The 22335-nt window shown below is 41.6% G+C and overlaps 1 protein-coding gene across 3 annotated transcripts in view; it reads left to right on the top strand.

Annotated features, from left to right (window-relative positions):
• The window catches only part of LOC145350137 (activin receptor type-1-like), an 85811-nt gene that overhangs the window by 12112 nt on the left and 51364 nt on the right, over positions 1–22335 (top strand). Inside the window, exons 2-3 of one of the 3 annotated variants that reach the window (XM_080199104.1) lie at positions 4986–5090; positions 8447–8483. The exons of 1 other annotated variant lie outside the window; for it this stretch is intronic. The gene's annotated coding sequence lies outside the window, so the exon portion shown is untranslated. The remainder of the gene's footprint in view (positions 1–4985; positions 5091–8446; positions 8484–22335) is intronic. One more of the 3 variants, XM_080199103.1, reaches the window with a different exon arrangement.

Here is a 22335-nt window from a genome sequence, read left to right as displayed (position 1 = left end):
TGCTCTGGTTTGTTCTTTGACCTTTTGCCTGTATAATCAGTGATCACTGTCACCTAAACATTCTCCTCCTCCCACCTCATTCCCAAGAATCTAGACCTGATTCGAGCAGTGTCTTTTTTCAGTAGAAAATCTTCCTGAACACACTCTTGCCTCTCTCTAGCCTTTACACTACCATTATCTCAGTTCATATTTTGGATAATTTAAGTCTCCCATTATAACTACTGCAATTCTTGCACCTCTCCATCAATTCCCCTTGCAAAAGTGTTCCCCTACATCCTCCTCACTAGTTGGTGGCCTGTTGACTATGTCAAGCAATGTAATTGTATCTTTTTTGTTCGGATCCTGAGCTCTGAACAAATTTGATTCTGTCCTTGACCCCTCTGAGTCATCCTCTTTCTCCAATACTTAATCACTACTGCACCTCACCCCCTTTTCTTCCTTTCTTATCTTTCCTGAATACCTTGTATCCAGGAACATTTAACACCTAGGCCTGCTGTTCTTTGAGCCTGGTCTCTGGTATAGCCAGATCATCGTATTTCTGTATAGCAATCTGTACATGTAATTTACCAATTTTATTAACCACACTGCGCATTCATACATATGTTCAGGAACTGATTTAGACTTAATTACTTTCTCTGTTACTATGACCCCACCTGTTAAATTACTAGGAGTATTTAACCAGCACAAGATATCTTGCGTCTTGGAACTCATTAGATTCAAGAGCATGGGTTTACTACCTGTCAGGGCTGATAGCAGGGAGTTGTGGTAATGTGTGAATATTTTCCACTTTTTTTGCAAAATTGAATTTTAGTTGGTATAATATTGACCTGAAGAGTCCCTCCAATCAGGTTAACTACAAATGGTGCCAATCAGATATTTACTGTTTCAATTAGATGTGGCAGCACGGTAGCACAGTGGGTCGCACTGCCAACTCACAACGCCAGGGACCCAGGTTCAGTTCTGGCCTTGGGTCACTGTACGTGTGGAGTTTGCACTTTCCCCCCTTGTCTGCATGGATTTCCTCCGAGTGTTCCAGTTTTCTCTCACAGCCCAAAGATGTGTGGGTTTGGTTGATTGGCCAAGCAAAATTGACTCTAGTGTCAGAGGGATCAGCAGGGTAAATGTGTGGGGCTACAGGAATAGGGACTGGGTGGGATTGTGGTCGGTACAGACTTGATGGGTCGAATGACCTCCTCCTAGTACTATAGGGACTTTATGATGTGCCATTAAATATTATTTGTTTCATAAAGCAGACTTTTCATTATATTTGAACATTTCTTAGTAATTAAAATACTGCTTATGGTGCTAAATGACCAGGCACTGAAAATGCACTAGTTATAGTCCTTGCTCTTACCAGAGAAAAGAAGATTGAGCGGCAGTATAATTGTGGTTTTTAAACTGATGAAATTATAATACAATTGAATGATACTTTGGATTGTGAATTTGATGCCAATACAGAATTAGCCAGTCATGACAACATTGAGATTAATAAGAATTTAATTTCCAACAGCAGAGAAAAATCATCGATCTGGCAAAACTCTTATCTTAAGCAGTTAATGGTGACCATTAAAACTTCTAAAAAATCAGATACAGGCATCTTATTAGGAACAAGATAAGGGTTACAATGATGAATACAGTAGGAGTGGTTTAACGTTAGTGTGGGACATGATTGTTCCAGCGGTACTGGAATGTTTATTGTGCAAAGTAGAAGATTAGATTTATAACGTCTATGAATAATTGTTGAGTAATTTTATCTCAATTGATGTTGATGTGGTCTACATAGACTTTAGCAAGGCCTTTGATGAGGTACCATATGGTAGGTATAAGATTAAATCTCACGGGATCCAGTGTGAGGTAAATGGACACCAACTTGGCTTGATGACAGAAGTCAAGAGTGGTTGTAGAGGGTTGTTTTTCAAACTGGAGGCCTGTGACCAGCAGTGTGCCTCGTGGATCAGTGCTGAGTCCACTGCTTTTTGTCATTTATATTAGTAATTTGGCTGAGACTATAGGAGGCATGATTAGTAAGTTTGTAGATGAAACCAAGATTGGTGGCATAGTAGACAGTGAAGAAAGTTATCTAGGATTGCAATGGGATCTTGATCAATTGGACCAATGGGCTGACAAATGGCAGGTGGAGTTTAATTTAGATAAATACAAGGTGATCCATTTTGATAGATTGAACCAGGACAGGACGTACTCAGTTAATGGTAGGGCATTGGGGAGAATTACAGAACAAAGAGATCTAGGGGTACAGATTCATAGCTCCTTGAAAGTGGAGTCACAAGTGGACAGAGTGGTGAAGAAGTATGCTTTGTTTTATTGGTCAGAACATTGAATACAGGAGTTGGGACGTCTTGTTGAAGTTGTACAATACATTGGTAAGACCATACTTGGAATATTGTGTACAGTTCTGATCACCCTGTTATAGAAAGGATATTATTAAACTAGAAAGAGTGCAGAAAAGATTCAGTAGGATGCTACCGGGATTTGATAGTTTGAGTTATAAGGAGAGGCTGAATAGACTGGGATTTTTTCCTCTGGAGCGTAGGAGGCTGAGGGGTGATCTTATAGAGGTCTATAAAATAATGAGGGGCACAGATCAGCTAGATAGTCAATATCTTTTCCCAAGGTAGGGAAGTCTAAAAGTAGACCACATAGGTTTAAGGTGAGAGGGAGAGATACAAAAAAGTCCAGAGGGGCAATCTTTACACACACACAGAGTGGTGAGTGTCTGGAACAAGCTGCCAGAGATAGTAGTAGTGGTGGGTACAATTTTGTCTTTTAAAAAGCATTTAGACAGTTACATGGATAAGATGGGTATATATGGGCCAAATGCAGGCACTTGGGGTTTAAAAAAAAATGGCATGCACAAGTTGGGTCGAAGGGTCTGTTTCCATGCTGTAAACCTCTATGATTATGAGTGTAAAATTAATTCAGTAATTTAAGTGACTTTGAATTATCAAGAGTCGACTGTTTCAAGGAGAATTATTTGATTTATTTTTGATAAGGAGAAATTTTGCCAACTTTCCTGGAAAATTCCATGGATTCACTGCCTCTCCTCTACTTAGCCCTAAATGGCCTACCCCATAACCCATTTAACTCAGTGATACAGTGGCATCTTTATTATTTATGTACTTCAATGCACTGTCCAAGTCTTATTTACATTATAAGGAAATGGAGTTGCTCGCAAATGAAGTTTTTAAGTGGATTTTTTTCTCCCTTTCCACAGCGTGTTTCGCGGCTGTGGGGATGGCATGCCACTTGCGGGCGGCAGGATCTTATGGTCCCACTGTCGGTCAGCAGGTTTCCCATTGAATGTACCGCTCAGCACTGGGAAACCTGCAGTAGGAGTGCGCTGTCTGGGACCATCAGATTCTGCCAGCCTGAACAGTAGCAATATTTCAGTGCTAGAGTTTTACAGTACAGAAGGGAGCTCTTTAGCCCATTGATTTTTCACCAGCCATCATGCACCTCTCCTAATCACGATTTCCAGCACTATGCAAGTATGTTGAAATGTTATTTGTGTGTAACAGCTGATCATTCATTTGTAATGCAATGATTTTGTAAAACAAACAGGGCACTGAACTGTGTCTGCTGGACTATCCAATAAAAAACTGAAACATGCCATTTTGTTCCTTGGAAGACCTTGGTTATTCCTCACTTGGAATGCTGCATTGAGCTTTATAATGCATGTTGTTTTAAATGAATAGTGATCTGAAGGTATTGGAAAATATTCAAAGAGCCCCTAGAATGATTCCTACTCTAAAATGCCTTTGCTCCCAGCTGAACTTAAGAATACTTGATCTGTTTTGTTCTGACCTGGAATGCTCTGCTGAAAGCACTGTGGGAGTAGAATCAATAGTAACATTCAAAAGAGAACTGGATAAATATTTGAAGGGCAGAAGATTTATGAGGTAAGAAAAGGTGTTACTTGAATGGCTCCATTAAAAAGCTGGCGCAAGCACTGTGGGCCAAATGGCTGCCTTCTGTGCTTATATTAGCCCATAGTTTAGAAATTTGATAGAGATCTATTTAAACAAAAAGTGGAAGGGGCTAACTTGTGACTAGGAGTTATGGTGTGGCTGGGTGTTGCCATGTGCTGAGGGTTGGCTAGGTGGTAACCTTGCTGTGAATTTCAGTACTACACTGTACTTGACCAGTGCCTGGATTAAATAAACTTGGAGTCTCAAAAACTAAGCCATGTTTAAATGTTTGTGCTCAGTAAGCAATGGGAGACATTCCTGGATCTGACTGGCTCCCATCCCACTTTCCAAATTATACGATTTGCCAGCACTGGCTAACCTCCAGTGACAGTGGCGAAAGCTTTTTTTATATAAAATGTTCTGAACTTGGCTGCCTTGAAAAGTTGATGGTTAACCAACCATGCAGTTTAATGAGGCTGCTTACAGTGAAGAGAGAAACCAGCAGATTTTGAAATGGGCACAACCTATTTTTCTTCATGCCATGCTGCTGAATGTCTTTACTTAACTACCCCAAACTCAAACATGGTTAGTACTGCTACCTCACAGTGCCAGGGACCAGGGTTCAATTCCGGCCTTGGGTGATTGTCAGTGTGGAGTTTCCTCTCACAGTCCAAAGATGTTCAAGTTAGGTTGATTGGCCATGCTAAATTGTCCCTTAGTATCAGGGGGATTTGCAGGGTAAATGCGTGGGGTTACAGGCATATGGCCTCAGCGGAATTGTTGTCGGTACTGGCTCGATGGGCTGAATGGCCGTCTTCTACACTGTAGGGATTCTATGATTGTGACAGTCTTTTGAGTATGTAATTCTAAGAATCGTGAATCAATTCTTTCTGTTGTACCCTTTGTGAACTACTTTCCAGTATTCCCCACGTTCCTTTATAAACCTAAGGAAATTTCTATTCAACACCTGCCCCTTCGGCATTCTGAAACATGGTTGTGTACATTGTATCTGATTCATGTATTCTCCTTAGTTTTCAATCATTTTTTTCTTCTTGACAGGGCATTTAATGGTGTTTCATCTGTGATTTTCATTCTTATCAATTTGAGTACGCCTTGCAAATATTGATTCTTCTTTTGCCCTTGGAGAAGCTCTTTATAACTTCCGTAAGTCTGCAAAGGGAAACGTTGCTATTATGGCATAAAACCATTTGGAAAATGCTAGAAAATCAAAAGTACAGAAAGTTGACTGTGGATTTAGCCGTGAGAGATTATGGCCACAATGAATATAAATTGTTCTTACTTAATCTTTCATCACTGGAAAATCCGATTTTCAACGTTCTTGGGGAAAATGATAGTTTAATGGCTAAATCTCTTCAATTTCTGGCAGTCTTTTAACATTTCTGAATTTAAAATAGCATGCAGTCTCACTGGGCTCACTGGGATCTTTGAGTTGTATTATTCTATGTTTAATTCAATTAGAATGCATAGAATCCTCGCAGTGCAGAAGGAGGCCATTTGGCCCATCAAGTCTGCACCAACTCTCTGAAAGCACATCTTACCCAGGCCCTCCCACCCTCACCCTACCTCCATTAACTCACATATTTACCATGGCTAACCCACCTAACCTACACATCTTTGGACATTAAGGGACAATTTAGCATGGCCAATCCAGCTAATCTGCACATATTTGGACACATAGAACAATTTAGCATGGCCAATCCAGCTAACCTGCACATCTTTGGACACCATGGAGCAGTTTAGCATGGCCAGTCCACTGAACCTACACATCTTTTGGACACTAAGGGGCAATTAATATTCTTTGCAATACTTTGTTTTGATTGGAAGTCCTTAACTTGACTCTAACTCAGCAAACATTTGTGCTGGGCAGTGGCAAAGTGGTCATCCAGAGGCCCAGGCTAATGCTGTGGGGAAATGAGTTCAAATCCCACCACGGCAGCTGGTGAAATCCAAATTCAATTAGTAAATCTGACAGCTGGTCTCAATAATGAACGATCATTGATTTATTGTTTAAAAACTCATCTTGGTTCACTAACTTCCTTTAGGGAAGGAAATGTGCCATCCTTATCTGGTCTGACCTACATATGTCTCCCTACCCACAGCAACGTAGTTGACTCTCAATTGCCCTCTGAAATGTACTAGTAAGCGATTTGGTTCAAGGAAAGCTAGGGGTGGGTAACAAATGCCCACCTGTGGCCAAATGAAACTGGACTCTTGTTTTTCTATTCTTTCAGGGGATGTGGGCACCACAGGCTGTGCAAGCATTTGTTACCTGTCCCAAATTGCCCTTGAACTGAGTGGCTTGCAAGGCCATCTCAAAGGCAGTTGTTTGCTATGGAGTTCCTGGGTCTGAGAGAAGAGCAGCTCACATTTGAGCTGTCAGTTCATTTCAGTGAATCAGCCAAGGTAATGTCTATTGGTTTCTTGTTTTCTGTTCAGCATTATGTTTGCAATAGTGGAGAAGCAGAGAGGTGAGTTCATGGAACACATAAGTGCCACCAGGAATGGAAGAGTAAAGTAACTATTGTAACTAACAATACAGTTTACAAATCATTGCAGAATAAGTTGCTAAATGTTGAGTATGGCAGCTGAAAATGCTAAACTAAAATATTGTCGAAAAAGACAGCCATTGTAGCTTTGTAGTTGGATGAATTTTGCAATCATTTTGTCCCATCATCAGACAATGATTAGAACATTTGCAGCCAACATTTCTGTTGGATTGTGAATGAAATTATTGCCAAGAAATAATGTCGTTTGTTCGGTTAGTGCTATTCTTGCTTCCATATCTCAAGATCGAGGGTTCAAAATCGCTGCAAACTTGAGCATACAATCTGGATCGGCACTTCCACTTAGTAACACTGCAATGCCTTTTGGGTGGAGTGCTGACACAAACTGGTTTGAGCCAAAATAAAAGGACCCAAAGCAATATTTTGAGAAGCAGACAAATTTTTGTGTAAGAACAGAAGATGCCAGAATAGATGAGCAGGCAGGGTTAGGATGTCTGATCTATGATCCTTCTCTTTATGGATGTTCAGTCCCCTGATGCCAGTCTTTCTCAAACTGGGGTCTCATGGAGATTTTCCACGGGGTATGCAAAACAATCAGGCAGTTTGCAAATGAGGGGCTGAGTTGGAGGTGAGACTGGAGTATGGCTGCCAGATGAGGTGCAGAGTGGGCTGGCTGTTGCACCATGGAGAGCAGTGAGTATAAAGTAGCAGGAAGAACAGCAGATAGACCATGGTAGATGTGCTATTAGTAGTGAGGACCAAGTGAGTTTTGTCTATTTCAAAGAGGCTTTCTTTTAAATAGTTTTATACTGAAAACTCAAAGGACCACAAAATATGCTTGCCGTGAATATTGTACAGTTCAGGGAGGTGCAGGGAAGTGGGGAGGCAGTGCAGAGAGGGATTTGTGATCACTAATTTAGTTGAAAAAACATTTTTCAACCAAAAACGGTTTTGAGAATAACTGCTATAGACCTCTATCCCTCACCTGAATGACGTGAGGGATTTGGTGTTCCTTAGAGAGCAGTTCAAACAGTTTCTAACCACCACCCATCCTCACTGCAACTTTTCCTTTAATTCTACTAACGCTGTCCAAATAAAAGATGTAATTGTGGGACCTACACGGCTCTGAAACCAAATAGGCCCTTGATCCCATTTGCTGTCAGTAGGATTTTGTTGTGTGTAAAACTGACAACAGCATTTTCTTATGTACTGGCAAATGTAATGCATTTGTTCCAAAGTGCTGGATAAATGCAAATTTTTGTTCACATTTGCTGTAGCATCTTTAAAGTTTAAGTTGACTTTTTTTTGCAGCTTATTTGATATAAATACTTGCACGGATTACTGGTCATGCTGCTCATGGTAGATTGGATGTACAGTTTAGAATAAAATGGGGCATGATCCCATATTGGTGTTTTTTAGATAAAATAAGGGGGAGAGTGTGTCCATAATTGTCTTCTGTCCTTATTCTTTTGTACTGTCAAAGTAACCATCTGAAATTATTTCTGATTTAAACAAATACATTAAATTTACAAAACTCCTCCTGTAGGATGGCACAGTGGTTAGCACTGCTGCCTTATAGCTCCAGGGGCCTGGGTTCAATTCCCAGCTTGGGTCACTGTCTGTGTGGAGTTTGCATCTTCTCCCTGTGTCTGCATGGGTTTCCTCTCACAGTCCAAACATGTGCAGGTTAGGTGGATTGGCCGTGCTAAATTCTTGTTCAGTGTACCTGAACAGGTGCCAGTGTGTGGTGACTGGGGGATTTTCACAATAACTTTATTGCAGTGTGAATGTAAGCCTACTTGTGACTAATAAGTAAATAAACTTTATTGATTCCTATCTGAAACCCATTAGCGGTTGTATATTGTTTGTTGCCCGAAGCTAGTTGTATTCTAATCCTTTTGGGATTTGAAACTTATTTTACTTTTCAAGTGTTATTAGTGTTACCATAAGCTGTGGTGAGAAGTAAATGCACATTTTCCTCCTTTTTTCTTGCAGCTTCGAATTAAAAGGTAACCCAAAACCCGAAACCTAGGTAAGTTATTGGATTTGTTTTATTTAATACCCTGTCTGTCTCCGAGATAGCAGTAGATTTAATTTACTTTTTTGTTGTTGACTATAGCTCTTTTAGCTTACAAAAGTCTGCAGAGTATTGGTTTAAAAAAGACCGGAGCCAGTTTGTGGTCTTCTTGGGAATGTGGTGCCTTTGTGTGTGATTAATTTTGAGTTACAAGTTGATCTTGTGCAACAAAAGAGATGGGTGATTTCAGAACTGCTTTTAGAAGCTTTGACAGTGTAACATTCTGTGTGTGTTCAGTTCAATGTAGGAATAATTGTTGTTATTTCGGAAGTTGGAAAGAGGTTCTTTTGGGGGTAAGAAACTTCAGCCTTGGCTCAAAATTGTATTTTGAACTGGCTTCTTAATGGTGGAAGAGTACAATTAGCTGATGGCTTTTGTTCTGGTGCATATTAGGTGCAGTGGTTGTTGGTATCTTTCGTGGAGCGGTTGGATTGAGGTGCATTTTGTTGAAAGAAAAATGATTGTTTACAGGACGACGAGTGAAAACAAGGTCTTTTGCTGATGGTAATATTTTAAAAAAGCACCTAAATGAAAAGTGGTTAATATACTAATTGAAAGTATCTCCTCTGAGAGTATAATTATTAAGTGATTCATCAGTTTTTCTGCTTTTTAACAAAGGAGATTTAAGTTGGTTCTATGACAGTTGTAGAAGGCTGTGAAAAATGAGATTTCAGGATGATGGTTCTGTTTTGAGCTGTGGGACAGGATAGATTTTAGTCAAGTTTTTTTGCAGTCTTGCACAAATACACCATTTAAGATTAATTGATTCTGATCATATCTGCTGTTGTACGAGGAAGAAGCACTTCCTTGGGTGGCAATAGAATGGAATGTAACCTCAGTGGGGGATTCAATATCCATTATCAGGATTATCTCAGTAGCACCACTACTGACCCAGTTGGCTGAATCATGAAGGACAGAGTCACTAGATTGGGCCTGTGATGGGTGGTGAGGAGCCAAAAAGAAGAAAAAACCCACTTGACCTCATCCTCACCAATCCACTGTCACAGATGCATCTGTCAAAGCCATTATTGATAGGAGTGGTCGCCACTCAGACCTTTTGGACATGATGGCCTGCCCATTGAGGAAACCTTCACATTGAGGAAACCTTCCATATTGTATGCCACTATATAGGACTAATCAAGCAACTCAAAACTGGGCATTCATGAGATGCTGTGAGCCATTAGCAGCAGAATTGTATAAAACTGCAATTTGTGAGCCCAGCATAATCCTCACTTTACCAGTACCATCAAGATGGGAGAACAGCTCTGGTTCAATGAAGAGTGCAGGAGGACATGCGAGGACCAACACCAGGCATACCTAAAAATGCTGTGTCAACCTGGAGAAGCTACAACACAGGACTACTTGTATATGAAACAGTGGTGTGATAGACAGAGCATTAAAAAAACAAAACCAACAGATCAGATTGAAGCTCTGCAGTATTACCACATTCCATTGTGAATAGTGATGGATAATTAAACAACTAACTGGAGGAAACTCCATGAATACCCCAATCTCAATGATTGTGGAGCCTAGAAGATGCATCCAAACTGTGGAGCTGCCAGCATTGGACTGGGGTAGGCACAGTAAGAAGTCTCACAGCACCAGGTTAAAGTCCAACAGGATTCACCTGATGAAAGAGCAGCACTCCAAAAGCTTGTGCTACCAAATAAATCTGTTGGAATTTGACCTGGTGTTGTGGGACTTCTTACTATGCACCCAAAAGACAAGGCTGAAGCATTTGCAACCATTTTCAGCCAGAAGTGCCGAGTGGATGATCTATTGCAGCCTCCTCCGGAAGTCCTCAATATCACAGATCTTCACCTGCTTCATCATTGGCCTTCCTTCTCCACCACAACAATTGTGAGGGCAGCGGTGTGGATGTTTACAGAGCATTGCGCATACAGATGATTGCACAATGTTCAGTACCGTCCGTGACTCCTCGGGTACTGAAGCAGTCCATGTCCATATACAGCAAGACTTGGACAATATTCAAGGTTCAGCTGAAAGCTGACAAGTAACATTTACAGCAAGCAATGACCATCTCCAGCAAGAGAAAATCTAACTATCTCCCAATGAAATTCAATGGTATTATCATCACTGAATCACCACTGTCAACATGCTGGGAATTACCATTGACCAGTAACTGAACGGGACCAGCCCTGTGAATATTGTGGCTACAAGAGCAGGTAATAGGCTGGGAATTCTGCGGTGGGTAACTCACTTCCTAACTCCACAATGCTTGTCCACCATCCACAAGACAGAGGTGCGATGGAATATTCCCCAATTGTCTGGATGACAGCTCCAGCAACACTCAGGAAGCTCAACAGCACCTCACTCCTGACATTTTCCTTTTGGCAGCATGATGACACAATGGTCAGCATTGCTGCCTCACAGTGCCAGGGTTCAAATCCCAGCTCGGGTCACTAATGTGCGGAGTCTGCACATTCTCCCTGTGTCTGTGTGGGTTCTTCTGGGTGCTCTGGTTTCCTCCCACATCCTCCTGAAAGAATGTGCTGGTTAGATGCATTGACATGCTGAATTCTCCCTCAGTGTAACCAAACAGGTGCCGGAGTGTGGCAACTTTGGGATTTTCACAGCAACTTCATTGTAAGCCTACTTGTGATACTAATAAATAAACTTAAAGCTGTAGGGTCAAAGCATTGTGCTTGACTGGCCTGCCATCAACCACTCTCAACATTCACTTCCCACGACCACAGTAGTGTACGTCATCCACAAGGTGAACTGCAACAACTCACTAAGGCTCCTTTTGACAGCACCTTCCAAACACTCAACCCCTACCACCTAGAAGGACATGTGAATACCACCGCCTGCAAGTTCTACTCCAAGCCAATCACCATCCTGACTCGGAACTATATTGCCATTCCTTCGATGTTACTGGGCCAGAATCCTGGGATGTCCTTCCTAACAGCATTGTGTGTACCAACACTACATTGACTGTAATGATTTAGGAAGATGGCTCACCACTTTCTCAAGGGCAATCATTGACGGGCAATGAATGCTGGCGTAGTCAGCGATGCCCACAGTCTGTTAAAGGAAAGTTTCACTGTGTGGTGTGAAATAAAGAGGATTGCAGTTTGAACCAAACTTATAAAGAGGTGAAGCAAGCTCATTGTTCAATGTTTTAAAGGTAACAATGTCCAGAAAATGGACGTTTCTTGTCCCAATCAGAAATAAGTGATAGAATTATAGAGCAGTGTGAATCAGCTCCTGACCACTTGTGGGAACAGAAAGCATCTGTGACAGATATCAATTTTTAGTTGATTGTAAATCCCATTGGGCTACTTCTAAGGTGACAAAGTAGAGTTGAAATTTGTCATCTGCACACTGCTTGTAAATGGTTTCCGTGGCAATGAAAGTACCATATTGCTGGCTTATGTAAATGTTATTAGGGTAAAATCCTTAATAACATTATTTCCTGTTACCTGCCCACTGAACCGTGTCATACAATAGCATCGAAAAGCTGAAGATTCTGGAAATATTCAACAGGTCTGACAACATCTATGAAGGAAGTTGGTGAACTTTCATCAGAACTCATTGCTGACAATAATACTGATGTAAATTCCATCAACCTCTGAAAAGATCCTCACTGGCACTAATCATATATGGATAAGGTTGAATTTTAATCCTGTATTTTTTAAGAGAAATGTTTAACTCTATAACCTGACCGAATGATTCTATCAGAACAATATGGGAGTAAAGCATAATAATACACCTGTAATGATTTGTACAGCTGCTGGTAACCTCTGCAGGGGCTGAGAGCCATCTCTGCCATAGGGCCCAAGAGATGCTGACGGTCCTTGTCCCATGCCAGTTCTCTTCTGCTTCCTTTTATTGTGTGCTGCCACTTCCTTTAAGAGATGGCAGAATGCCAGTAGTCTTTTGTAGTGCTCTATTTCGGTATTGTGCCTGGAGGCAGAAGTGGGTGTGAGGCTGGCAGCTTTGGTAGATGTGTGAATGTGAAAAAAAGTATCTGGTTATTCACACCTAATATACTCCAATACTAAGTGTTGGAGTATTGCTGAGTGAGTGATGGGCCTGTGCATTGAACAGCATGAACTTGTAGTAATGTGGTGGGTAAGGAGATGCTGTGTGAGGATGTAGTCGCTGACATTGATCACCCATGTGCGGTCATGGGAATTTTTGTGACATTGCTACTAGGTCCCCTTACCATGTTGTTGAAAAGTAATATACCTGGAGGGCCCCCATTAGAATCATGGTGTTTCTTCTACTGTCCACCTTCACTACAAATGCCTCCAGCATTGCATCCATCCATCTGAAACCTGCTGTCAGACCTGATGTTTCCATTACTATTTTTAAATTGCAGCAATATTATTTGGTGCAGTTTCCCTTTTAAGAGGGACAGGCTGCCTTTAGGAACAGAAGACTGTGAACAAAATGCTGCTCAGCCCTTGCAGAGGCTATGAGCAGTACTTGAGGCAACCAACCCTATGCTACAGTTATGGTAACAGTGACAGCATTGAATGTACGTGCTGCCCACCTCCAATATTACCCTAACAGGTAGGCTATACAGCATGACCCCTGTGCCTGAAAAACTGGACATGGTAATTTTGGTTGTTGGCATTTACACTGCTTGACCTACTTACTTATCCCTGTCCCTGTTCAAAGACCCTTTTTTTAAAAGCTACAGATTCATCATCAGATTAGAAATGTAAAATATCAAAGCTACCCTGGAGATATCAGTTTCCTGACAATCGAATCAAAAGAATGTTGTTTGTTCTTAGTTTTTCTGAAGATTCGGCATAAGATACTCTACTATCCTTTGATCTTTTTATCTGTTCAGTTTGTTTTCTCCTGCTTTATTGCTGGAATGTTATTGTGGGAGGGGTTGGGGAAGAGAGACTTTTGCAGTCAAATTCACTCATCTCAGAAAGCTCTAGAGAGCTTGGCAATGAAAAGTAAATAATAGAGCAAGGCTGCATGAGCTAGAGAGCACAACTGAACTGGGACATCATTCCATATTAGGATATAGAAACCAGAATGAGTGGAGAGAGAGAACAAAGCAAGAGGAAGAAAAAATCTCCCTTGTGCTCCTGTGGTCTGCTGTCCTGGAAATGTTTCAAGTGGGTGATACCAGAATGCAAACATTCCTGATTTAGATTCCTGCTGGCAGAATGTGTTTGAGAGAGAGCTGGAGTTTGTTTTTTTGACGGAATAGGGAAAGTGTTTACTTAAAATGAAATCTGATCCATCTCAATATATTGTATACTTCAAAATGTTGTACAATACACTGTCGACTCCATTGGCTGACTCTGTTCTTGCCTTTGCTGATCTGCTAACATCACCAGCCATGCTTTTTCTTGATTATTGCAATGCTTTCCTCCACTCTCCATATACTTGGGCTCATCCATACCCCAGATGCTCATTTTATCTTAATTTGCACTGAGGCTCATTCACCCACGTCTCCTTCAGGCCTACATTCTATTTTGATGTGTGGTTGAGTCCTAGAGTTTTGGGGATCATCTGTTCTCCAAAAGAATGCTGCTCGAGTTTGTAGTTTCTGAAAACCATTGCACTTTATTTACGGCAAATACTTATACATTTGCATCTCTACAGTTATACAAAGCAGTTTTGATCTCCTTTTTTAGGGAAGGATGTAAGAGGCAGATCAGAGGAGGTTGACCAGATTGGTACCTGGAATGAATGCGTTGCCTTATGAGGAAACGTTGGACATACTGGATTTATTTCCAGTGGAGTTTAGAAGAGTGAGGGGTGACTTGATTGAAGGCTGTAAGATCCTGAATGGCATTACCAAGGTGGATGTGGAAAGGATGTTTCTCTTGTGGGTGAGGCCAGAATGGGGGAAGCACTGTTTTAAATTAGGGGTCACTTTTATAGGATAGCGATGAGGAGATTTTTTTTCACACAGCAGGTTGTGCAACTTTGGAACTTTCTTTCTCAGAAGGCAGTGTAAATGATACCATTGAATATTTTTAAGGTAGAGATAGATGGATTGTTATTGGGTAAGGGAATTGAAGGGTTGTGGGGTAGATGGAGAATGTTTGTAGAGCTCAACATGATATTGAATAGCAGAGCAGGTTCAAGGGGGCTGAATGGCCTACATCTGCTCCTATTTTGTATATTCTATGCAAGGTTGGAGCTTCTCCTTCCAGATCACTCTTCTGTTAGCCATGTGATCTGACATCAGCATCCTGAATGCTTCTGGTGCTAACCCTTGACTTTGCGTCTGCATCGTCAAGGTCTTTAACTGTATCATATTTACATCCTGCTACATCTCTCCTTTTTCCATCACCACCCACAAAGTCTCTGATCTCACATGGTTAGTCTCTGAGGTGCTTTAACCAACCTCATTGATCTTGTTCTGATCGCCTTTTGAGGTTGAGCATATTGTATATTCACCCTTTTGTCGATGTGAGTGTTATTCCTCTAGGTGGCTGAACTTGCGGTAAGTCTTTCATCTTCTTCAAAATCAGAGTAGTAAGTCCAAGTTACTATTGACGTTCTCTCCAAGTATATTAAGGTGCTGTGGTTTCTTCTTATGATATCTTGGGCTATTTCTCCAATGGTTGTGTCCTCCTTCTCTTGGTCTCGAACCCATACATTCTCTCTGGCTTTCAAAGTCACTTGCTCCATCACTGGAATTTTCCTGTCCCGCCTGCCACGGGGTGGGAAGGGTGACCATGCAAAGGTCCGTTGACCTCGGGTGGCATTTTCTGGTTTTGGGTTGAGGATGGGAGGGAAAATCTCTCCCTATGTCTGTGGTTAAAAATCTGATCCTAGTTGCCTTACCCTCTCCTGGTTGGTTGTGGCAATATTGGATTTGGGTATTTGTTCAAGAGAAAGAAGCTATGTTCTCAATCTCCTACCCAATCAAAAAGTAAAAGTAAAATTTATTTATTAGTCATAAGTAAGGCTTGCATTAATGGAGAAACGTTACTGTGAGGTTACTGTGAAATTTCCCTAGTCGCCATGCTCGGGTGCCTGTTCGGGTCAATGCACCTAACCAGTGGATCATTCAAATTGTGGAAGGAAACCGGAGCACCTGGAAGAAAACCACACAGACACGGGGAGAATGTGCAACCTCCACACAGACAGTGACCCAAACCGGGAATCAAACCCGGGTCCTTGGCACTGTGAAGCAGCAGTGCTAATCATTGTGCTACCATGCCACTCCCCTCAATACCTCTAATGGTGAGAAACCATTTTGTAATGGTGAAGTGTGATAACTTGGAAAAGCGAGATTAAGATCCTCATTTTTTTTCAATAAGTTGTATTGTTTGTACTTTTCTCAATTTCTCCATTCGGTTAAGGATAGCAAGGTCAACTGGTTACACGAACAAAACCATACTTGCCTGTGAAATTGTAGAACAGCTCATGAGCAAATTGTGGCCCATTTTTGGACATAATAATGTCCAAGTTGCCATCTGTTGCATCAATTCTGTTCAGGAATTGGATGACAGTTTCTGTTGTGATGCAGTACAGTCTATTTACTACAATTCACTGTGAATGGCAGTCAATGACAATAAGGAAAGTTTCCCTCCTTAATTCAAATAAGTCCATTCCTGGTGCCTTGATGCAATGCAGAAGGTAATTTTTTTTTTGTTCTTGGCAGTTTATGTCACAAGTAAGACAGATAGAAATAATTGATTCTGTGGAGTGAGTAATGCCTGGCCACCAGACTGATTTGCTGTGCTCCTGAACAATATTTTGCTATTCCTCAATGCCCTTGGTGAAGTCTATGAAGAATATCCAGCTGAAATGCACTCAGTATGACTATTCTTCTTGTTGATGACCAGTAAGTTGTCAATAATAATGAGGAGTTTGTGATGTTTAAAGTGCAGCTGTAGCATCGGATTTGTAAGGATAAAATCTAGCCATCCTTCCAGACAATATTCTTGGACTTGGAGACATTTTTCATCTTTCTGTTGGACTTGATTTATTTCCTGGAACTTTTTCAGTAGATGGTAAGAGCTGAGTGATTCAAGATGTACATGCTTCGAGCTCTTCAATGAAGCGTAAATCCTATTGCTTGATTTCATTTGATGGTATTTGTGACCAGCTGTCTGCCAGTGTTGATTCTTCTTTTACATGTATTCTGTGATGGAGTCATATCTACTCAATCTTAAACTGTGCTGCTAGATTCTGGGTGGCACCTTTGCAACTTATTTCATGTACAAAAGAGTGACTAGTTGTTGTGGTCCGTTTTGATTTTGAGAAACAACGCCATAACATACTCTGAGAACATTTTGCATGGCCACATTGTTGTCAGTGCTTCTGTTAGCATCACTTTGTTGGATGATCTGGCCTTTAGCTTCTCTAGTATTGTAGCCAATTTTGCAAGTTAACTTTGGAATGGACAGCTGTAGTTCTCATCAGTATCTTTGCCCACTTTGTGGGTTAATTTCAGCTTCAGGCATGCCTTTCTGCTTAGTAGATATCACTCTTGATTCTGGATGACATGGAGAGGTTTGAGAATCTTGGTGTTTATATTTCAGTGTTGCTTTGAGTTGAATTTTAAAATTGTTCCTCCCCCACCCCCCTGCACATTGTAATTTGATAGATGAGGATTCTAATATAACAGAAACTCTTGCTCCTGTATTCGGTTTTAATCTCGCTGGGGTGTCCATCCACAGTGAGTTTAATACTCCAATATTCGGTTTTAATCTCGCTGGGATGTCCATCCACAGTGAGTTTAATACTCCAATATTCGGTTTTAATCTCGCTGGGATGTCCATCCACAGTGAGTTTAATACTCCAATATTCGATTTTAATCTCGCTGGGGTGTCCATCCACAGTGAGTTTAATACTCCAATATTCGGTTTTAATCTTGCTGGGGTGTCCATCCACAGTGAGTTTAATACTCCAATACTTGTTTTCAGTATCATTGACCTCCCCAGGGACAGTTAGTTCCTTTGCTTGTGGTTTTTCTGCTTGTATGCGGCATTCTTTTTAAAAAAATAAATTCCTGCCTTTTACAGGTTGTCAACATTTATGAGCAACAAACAATTTTGAAATGGCCTATTTTTCAACAGTTGTGGCACTCTGAGCACCTGATGGGCATTCTTCATTTTATGCTAAAGACAGACACTTCAAAATGGCAGGTGGCATTCTGTCCCTATCTTAGCGGGTGTAGGTTTGTCACGGATAAGAGAGGGATTCATTAAACTTCTGATTTTCCCACTCTCTACCTATGTGTAAACAGAGAGGTTTGTCTTATTATTCTGATTTTTTCCCCCCCTTTTTTAAAGGGTGGCATATTTTGCCTAACCTCCTCCCTCCTTATTTTTATAACCACTTTTAGCTCTTTAAGCCCCCTACCCCTCCAATTTTAACATATTGAGCATCTCTGACTTTAATCAAGTTTCTAGTGGTGGTTGTATATTTAAGCTGCCTTGGTGCTTAGCACTGGAATTTCATCCTTAAAACTTCCCCTTTGGCCAAGCCTTGGTGACTAGTGGGGTGCCCCAGGGGTCGGTGCTGGGGCCTCAGCTATTTACCATTTATATAGATGATCTGGAGGAGGGAACCGAGTGCAGGGTGTCGAAATTTGCTGATGACACCAAGATTGGGGGAAAGGCAAATTGTGCGGAGGGTGTGGAGAGTCTGCAGAAGGATCTAGATAGGCTGGGCGAATGGGCCAGGAAATGGCAAATGGAATTTAATGTTGGCAAGTGTGAGGTGGTCCACTTTGGTAGGAAGAATGGTAGGAAGGACTATTACTTACGTGGCGAAAAACTGCAGCAGGCGGCGGTGCAGAGGGACCTCGGGGTCCTTGTGCATGAGTCGCAAAAACCCAGCTTGCAGGTGCAGCAGGTGGTCAGGAAGGCGAATGGGATGCTGGCCTTCATAGCGAGGGGGATTGAATATAAAAGTAGGGAGGTCTTGCTGCAGCTGTATAGGGCATTGGTGAGGCCGCAGCTGGAGTACTGTGTGCAGTTTTGGGCGCCGCACCTGCGCAAGGATATTTTGGCCCTGGAGGGAGTGCAGAGGAGGTTTACTAGGCTGATACCGGAGTTGAGGGGATTGAGCTATGAGGAGAGGCTGAATAAACTAGGCTTGTACTCGTTAGAGTTTAGAAGAATGAGGGGAGATCTCATTGAGACGTATAAGATGATGAATGGGATGGATAGGATAGAGGTGGAGAGACTCTTCCCGCTCAAAAAAGACAGTAGGACTAGGGGGCACAGCCTCAAGATAAGGGGGAGGCGGTTTAGAACGGAGTTGAGGAGGAACTTCTTCACTCAAAGGGTGGTGAATCTCTGGAATTCTCTGCCCGTTGAAGTGGTGGAGGCTGCCTCGCTAAATATTTTTAAGAAGCGGGTTGATGGGTTCTTGATAAGCGAGGGGATTAAGGGTTATGGGGAGAGGGCGGGAAAGTGGAACTGAGCCACGACAGATCAGCCATGATCTTATTGAATGGCGGGGCAGGCTCGAAGGGCTAGATGGCCTACTCCTGCTCCTATTTCTTATGTTCTTATGTTCTTATGTTCTTTAGCTGACTGAACTGATCTCTCCTCAGTGCCAAATTTAATTTGTTGATCGTCCTGTGAAATGCCTATGTACATTTTGGTACTTTTTTAAAGTTATCATACAAAGGCACACTTGTTGTTTATAAATCGATTGTGCCAGAGTTTCCTAAATGAATGTTTCCACCCAACGTGCCACGACACATTGGTGTGCAATGAAGACCCTCCAAATGTGCCATGAAAAATGATTCAAAATTCACATAATTAAACTAAAACCAATCTTCTTTAGCTCTGTAGTTGGCACCTCCAAGACTGAAGAATCTTGGGCCTCCCATGAATGCGCCAACTGGGAAAGAGCCACACATGCATAGGGGCAGTACGGTGGCACAGTGGTTAGCACTGCTACCAAGTTCGAATCCCAGCTTGGGTCACTGTCTGCGTGGAGTCTGCACTTTCTCCCTGTGTCTGTGTGGGTTTCCTCTGGGTGCTTTGGTTTCCTCCCACACTCCAAAGACGTGCCAATTAGGTGCATTGGCCATGCTAAATTCTCCCTCTGTGTACCCGAACAGGTGCTGGAATGTGGCGACTAGGGGATTTTCACAGTAACTTTATTGCAGTGTTAATGTAAGCCTTTTTATCACACTAATAAATAAACTTTAAAACTTCAAACTTTAATTTTGATTTTTTGTGTTGGCCAAGCCCATGTGCGTGACCAACAGGACTTGGAGCCGAAGGCAATGGTCCCATGAGCCTGCACAAAAAGCAGAAAGTCGAAAAAGGCACAAACTCAAAGAGGCTGCAAAAACCCTGGGACAAGCAGGAAATGATGTGGAGGTGGACTTAAACCTGGTGTTGTCAGACTTCTTACCCTAGAAACAGGAAAGACAGGAAGAGGTTAAAAAAAAGCAAGAAGACAGGGAGAAGTTGAAAATGAATTTCCAAGTAAGGGAAGAAGATAGAGAAAGTAGAAATTGTTGGGAACCATTAGACTAAATGACCAGACAAAGAAATGCAGAGGAGAAAGTGTGAATCGAACAAGTGGAAACAGTGTACAATGGCAGTTACATTTTTAAATGAGTTTAGAAATTTCTACTGAAACGAATAATGCAAAAATTGGAAAAATCAACCAGATCAATCAACATTCTTTTGAAAGCAACATGCCATTTCTCATCACAGCTATTGACCGCTATATATTTCCAAAATTTTATTTTTATTTGAATTTAGAAAGCCCTGGAGTAAAAATTTGAGAAGCAAAATGAACATAGGTGAATCGGCAATCTTTATGACTTCATTGACCAAAAGAAGATCTTATGAAGTATAAATGGGCAACAGATTTGCTATTGCCATCCCACCCTAGACCAATTTAAATTCCTTTCCCAGTATTTTCAAGGTGGCCCAGCACTGCTTTCAGATTAGCATAGAATCATAAAATGCTTACAGCATAGAAGGTGGCCATTTGGTCCGTCTTGTCTCTCCTTGTCCTCTGACGGAGATTCACTGGTTGCCACTCCTTTGCCTTAACCCATGGCCTTGCAAACTTTTGCTTTTCAGATAACCGTCCAGTTCCCCTTTGAAAGCGTCAATTGACACTCGCAGGCAGTGTATTCCAGATCGTAACCCCTCACTGTGTGCAAAAGATTCCCTCATGTCACTATTACTTCTTCTGTCAATCATCCTAAATTTGTGTCCTTTGGTTCTCAATCTTTCCACCAATGAGAACAGTTTCTTCTTCTTTGCTCTGTCTAGGCATTCACATGATGGGTGCCACAATGGCACAGTGGTTAGCACTGCTGCCTCACAGTGCCAGGGACCCGGGTTCAATTCCAGCCTCAAGCCACTGTCTGTGTGGAGTTTGCACGTTCTCCCATGTTTGCGTGAGTTTCCTCTGGGTGCTCCAGTTCCCCCCCTCAGCCCAAAAATGTGTGGGTTAGGTTGATTGGTCAGGCTAAATTAACATGAGTGTCAGGGGATTAGCAGGGTAAATATGTGGGGTTAAGGAAATAGGGCCTGGGTAGGATTGTTGGTGCAGACTCAATGGGCCGAATGGCCTCTCCTGCACTGTAGAGATTCTAAGATTTTGGGTAGTTTGATCAAATCTCCACTCAACCTTCTCCAAGGTGAACAGTTTTGACATTTTCAATCTTGCTAAGTTGTTGAAATCCTTCATCTGTGGGAATTTCTTTTGTGCTGATGCCTTCACATGCTTTTAAAGTGTGGAGCCCAGAATTGGACTCAAGATTCCATTTGAGTGTTTTAATAGTGGTCACTGCAACTTCCTTGCTTTTGTACTCTATGCTTCTAAGCCCAGCATCCTGTAAGCTTTATTAACCATGTTCTCAATCTGTCTTGTCACCTTTATCCACATATCCATAGATACACCCAAGTCCTTCTGTAAAATAATTGTTTCAAAAATGGAAGTTCTTTGTCTTTCATTTCTGGGACTGAAATGATTCTTCTTTGTCAACATCATTGGTGTTTTTTGCACCATGACTAGTAAAACCACGTCATTTACAGTGTAGAGGTTTCTTTTTCTTTTATCCCCCAAAAGTGCAGAGGGAGGCCATTTGTCCCATCGAGCCTGCACCAAAAACAATTCCACCCATGCCTTATCTAGATAACCCTAAGTATTTACCTCGCTAATCCCCCTGACACTAAGGGGCAATTTAGCATGGCCACTCCTTCTAGCCTGCATATCTTTGGAATGTGGGAAGAAACCGCGCACCCAGAGGAAACCCACGCAGACATGGGGAAAATGTGTAGACTTCATACACACACACATGAATGTTGCAGTTTGATTTTGGGTTCAGCTTGAACTGTTTTAAATGTAGAACACTAAAAAGTTAAGTTAAACAAATTCACTCTCTTTGGGCAGATAGCATATTGATGTACCAGTAAAATAAAAGCATGGCATTCTAAAATCTGTTTCTGTTGCCGTGTGATGTACGGTGATGGAGAAGCTCTGTTTACTTTTGTTGTCACATCTGTATGGAAGGAAAACTGAAATCAAACGATTGTACGTTGGATTCTTGACTACTGGAAATCTACCAGAAGTGTGGGTTTCATTTTGAATCGATTTGTACTTTTAATATGTAGTGACAAATGGATTGCAGAATTGTACTTTCAGTTTGCTGTTAAAAGTGAAGCATCATTCTCGTTTTCTTTTTGCTCAATTGGTTTTCAAGGCAGGTTTTCATTAGTATTCCTGACTCAACCCAATCTTATTTTCTGTCCAACTGCCTGCTGTTTCACTTGTGTTTTCAAATATTATAGCTATTGTGTAGTTTGCCACTGTCCACAGTTGACTGGTTCACCATTGGCAATGCTTCTGTGAAAGAGATTCC

Source organism: Carcharhinus amblyrhynchos, chromosome 11, assembly GCF_965287045.1.
Source record: "Carcharhinus amblyrhynchos chromosome 11, sCarAmb.v2.hapA, whole genome shotgun sequence".
Lineage (NCBI taxonomy): Eukaryota > Metazoa > Chordata > Chondrichthyes > Carcharhiniformes > Carcharhinidae > Carcharhinus > Carcharhinus amblyrhynchos.
The sequence above is the reverse complement of the archived record's forward strand: the minus strand, read 5'-3'. Positions and strand labels throughout refer to the sequence as shown.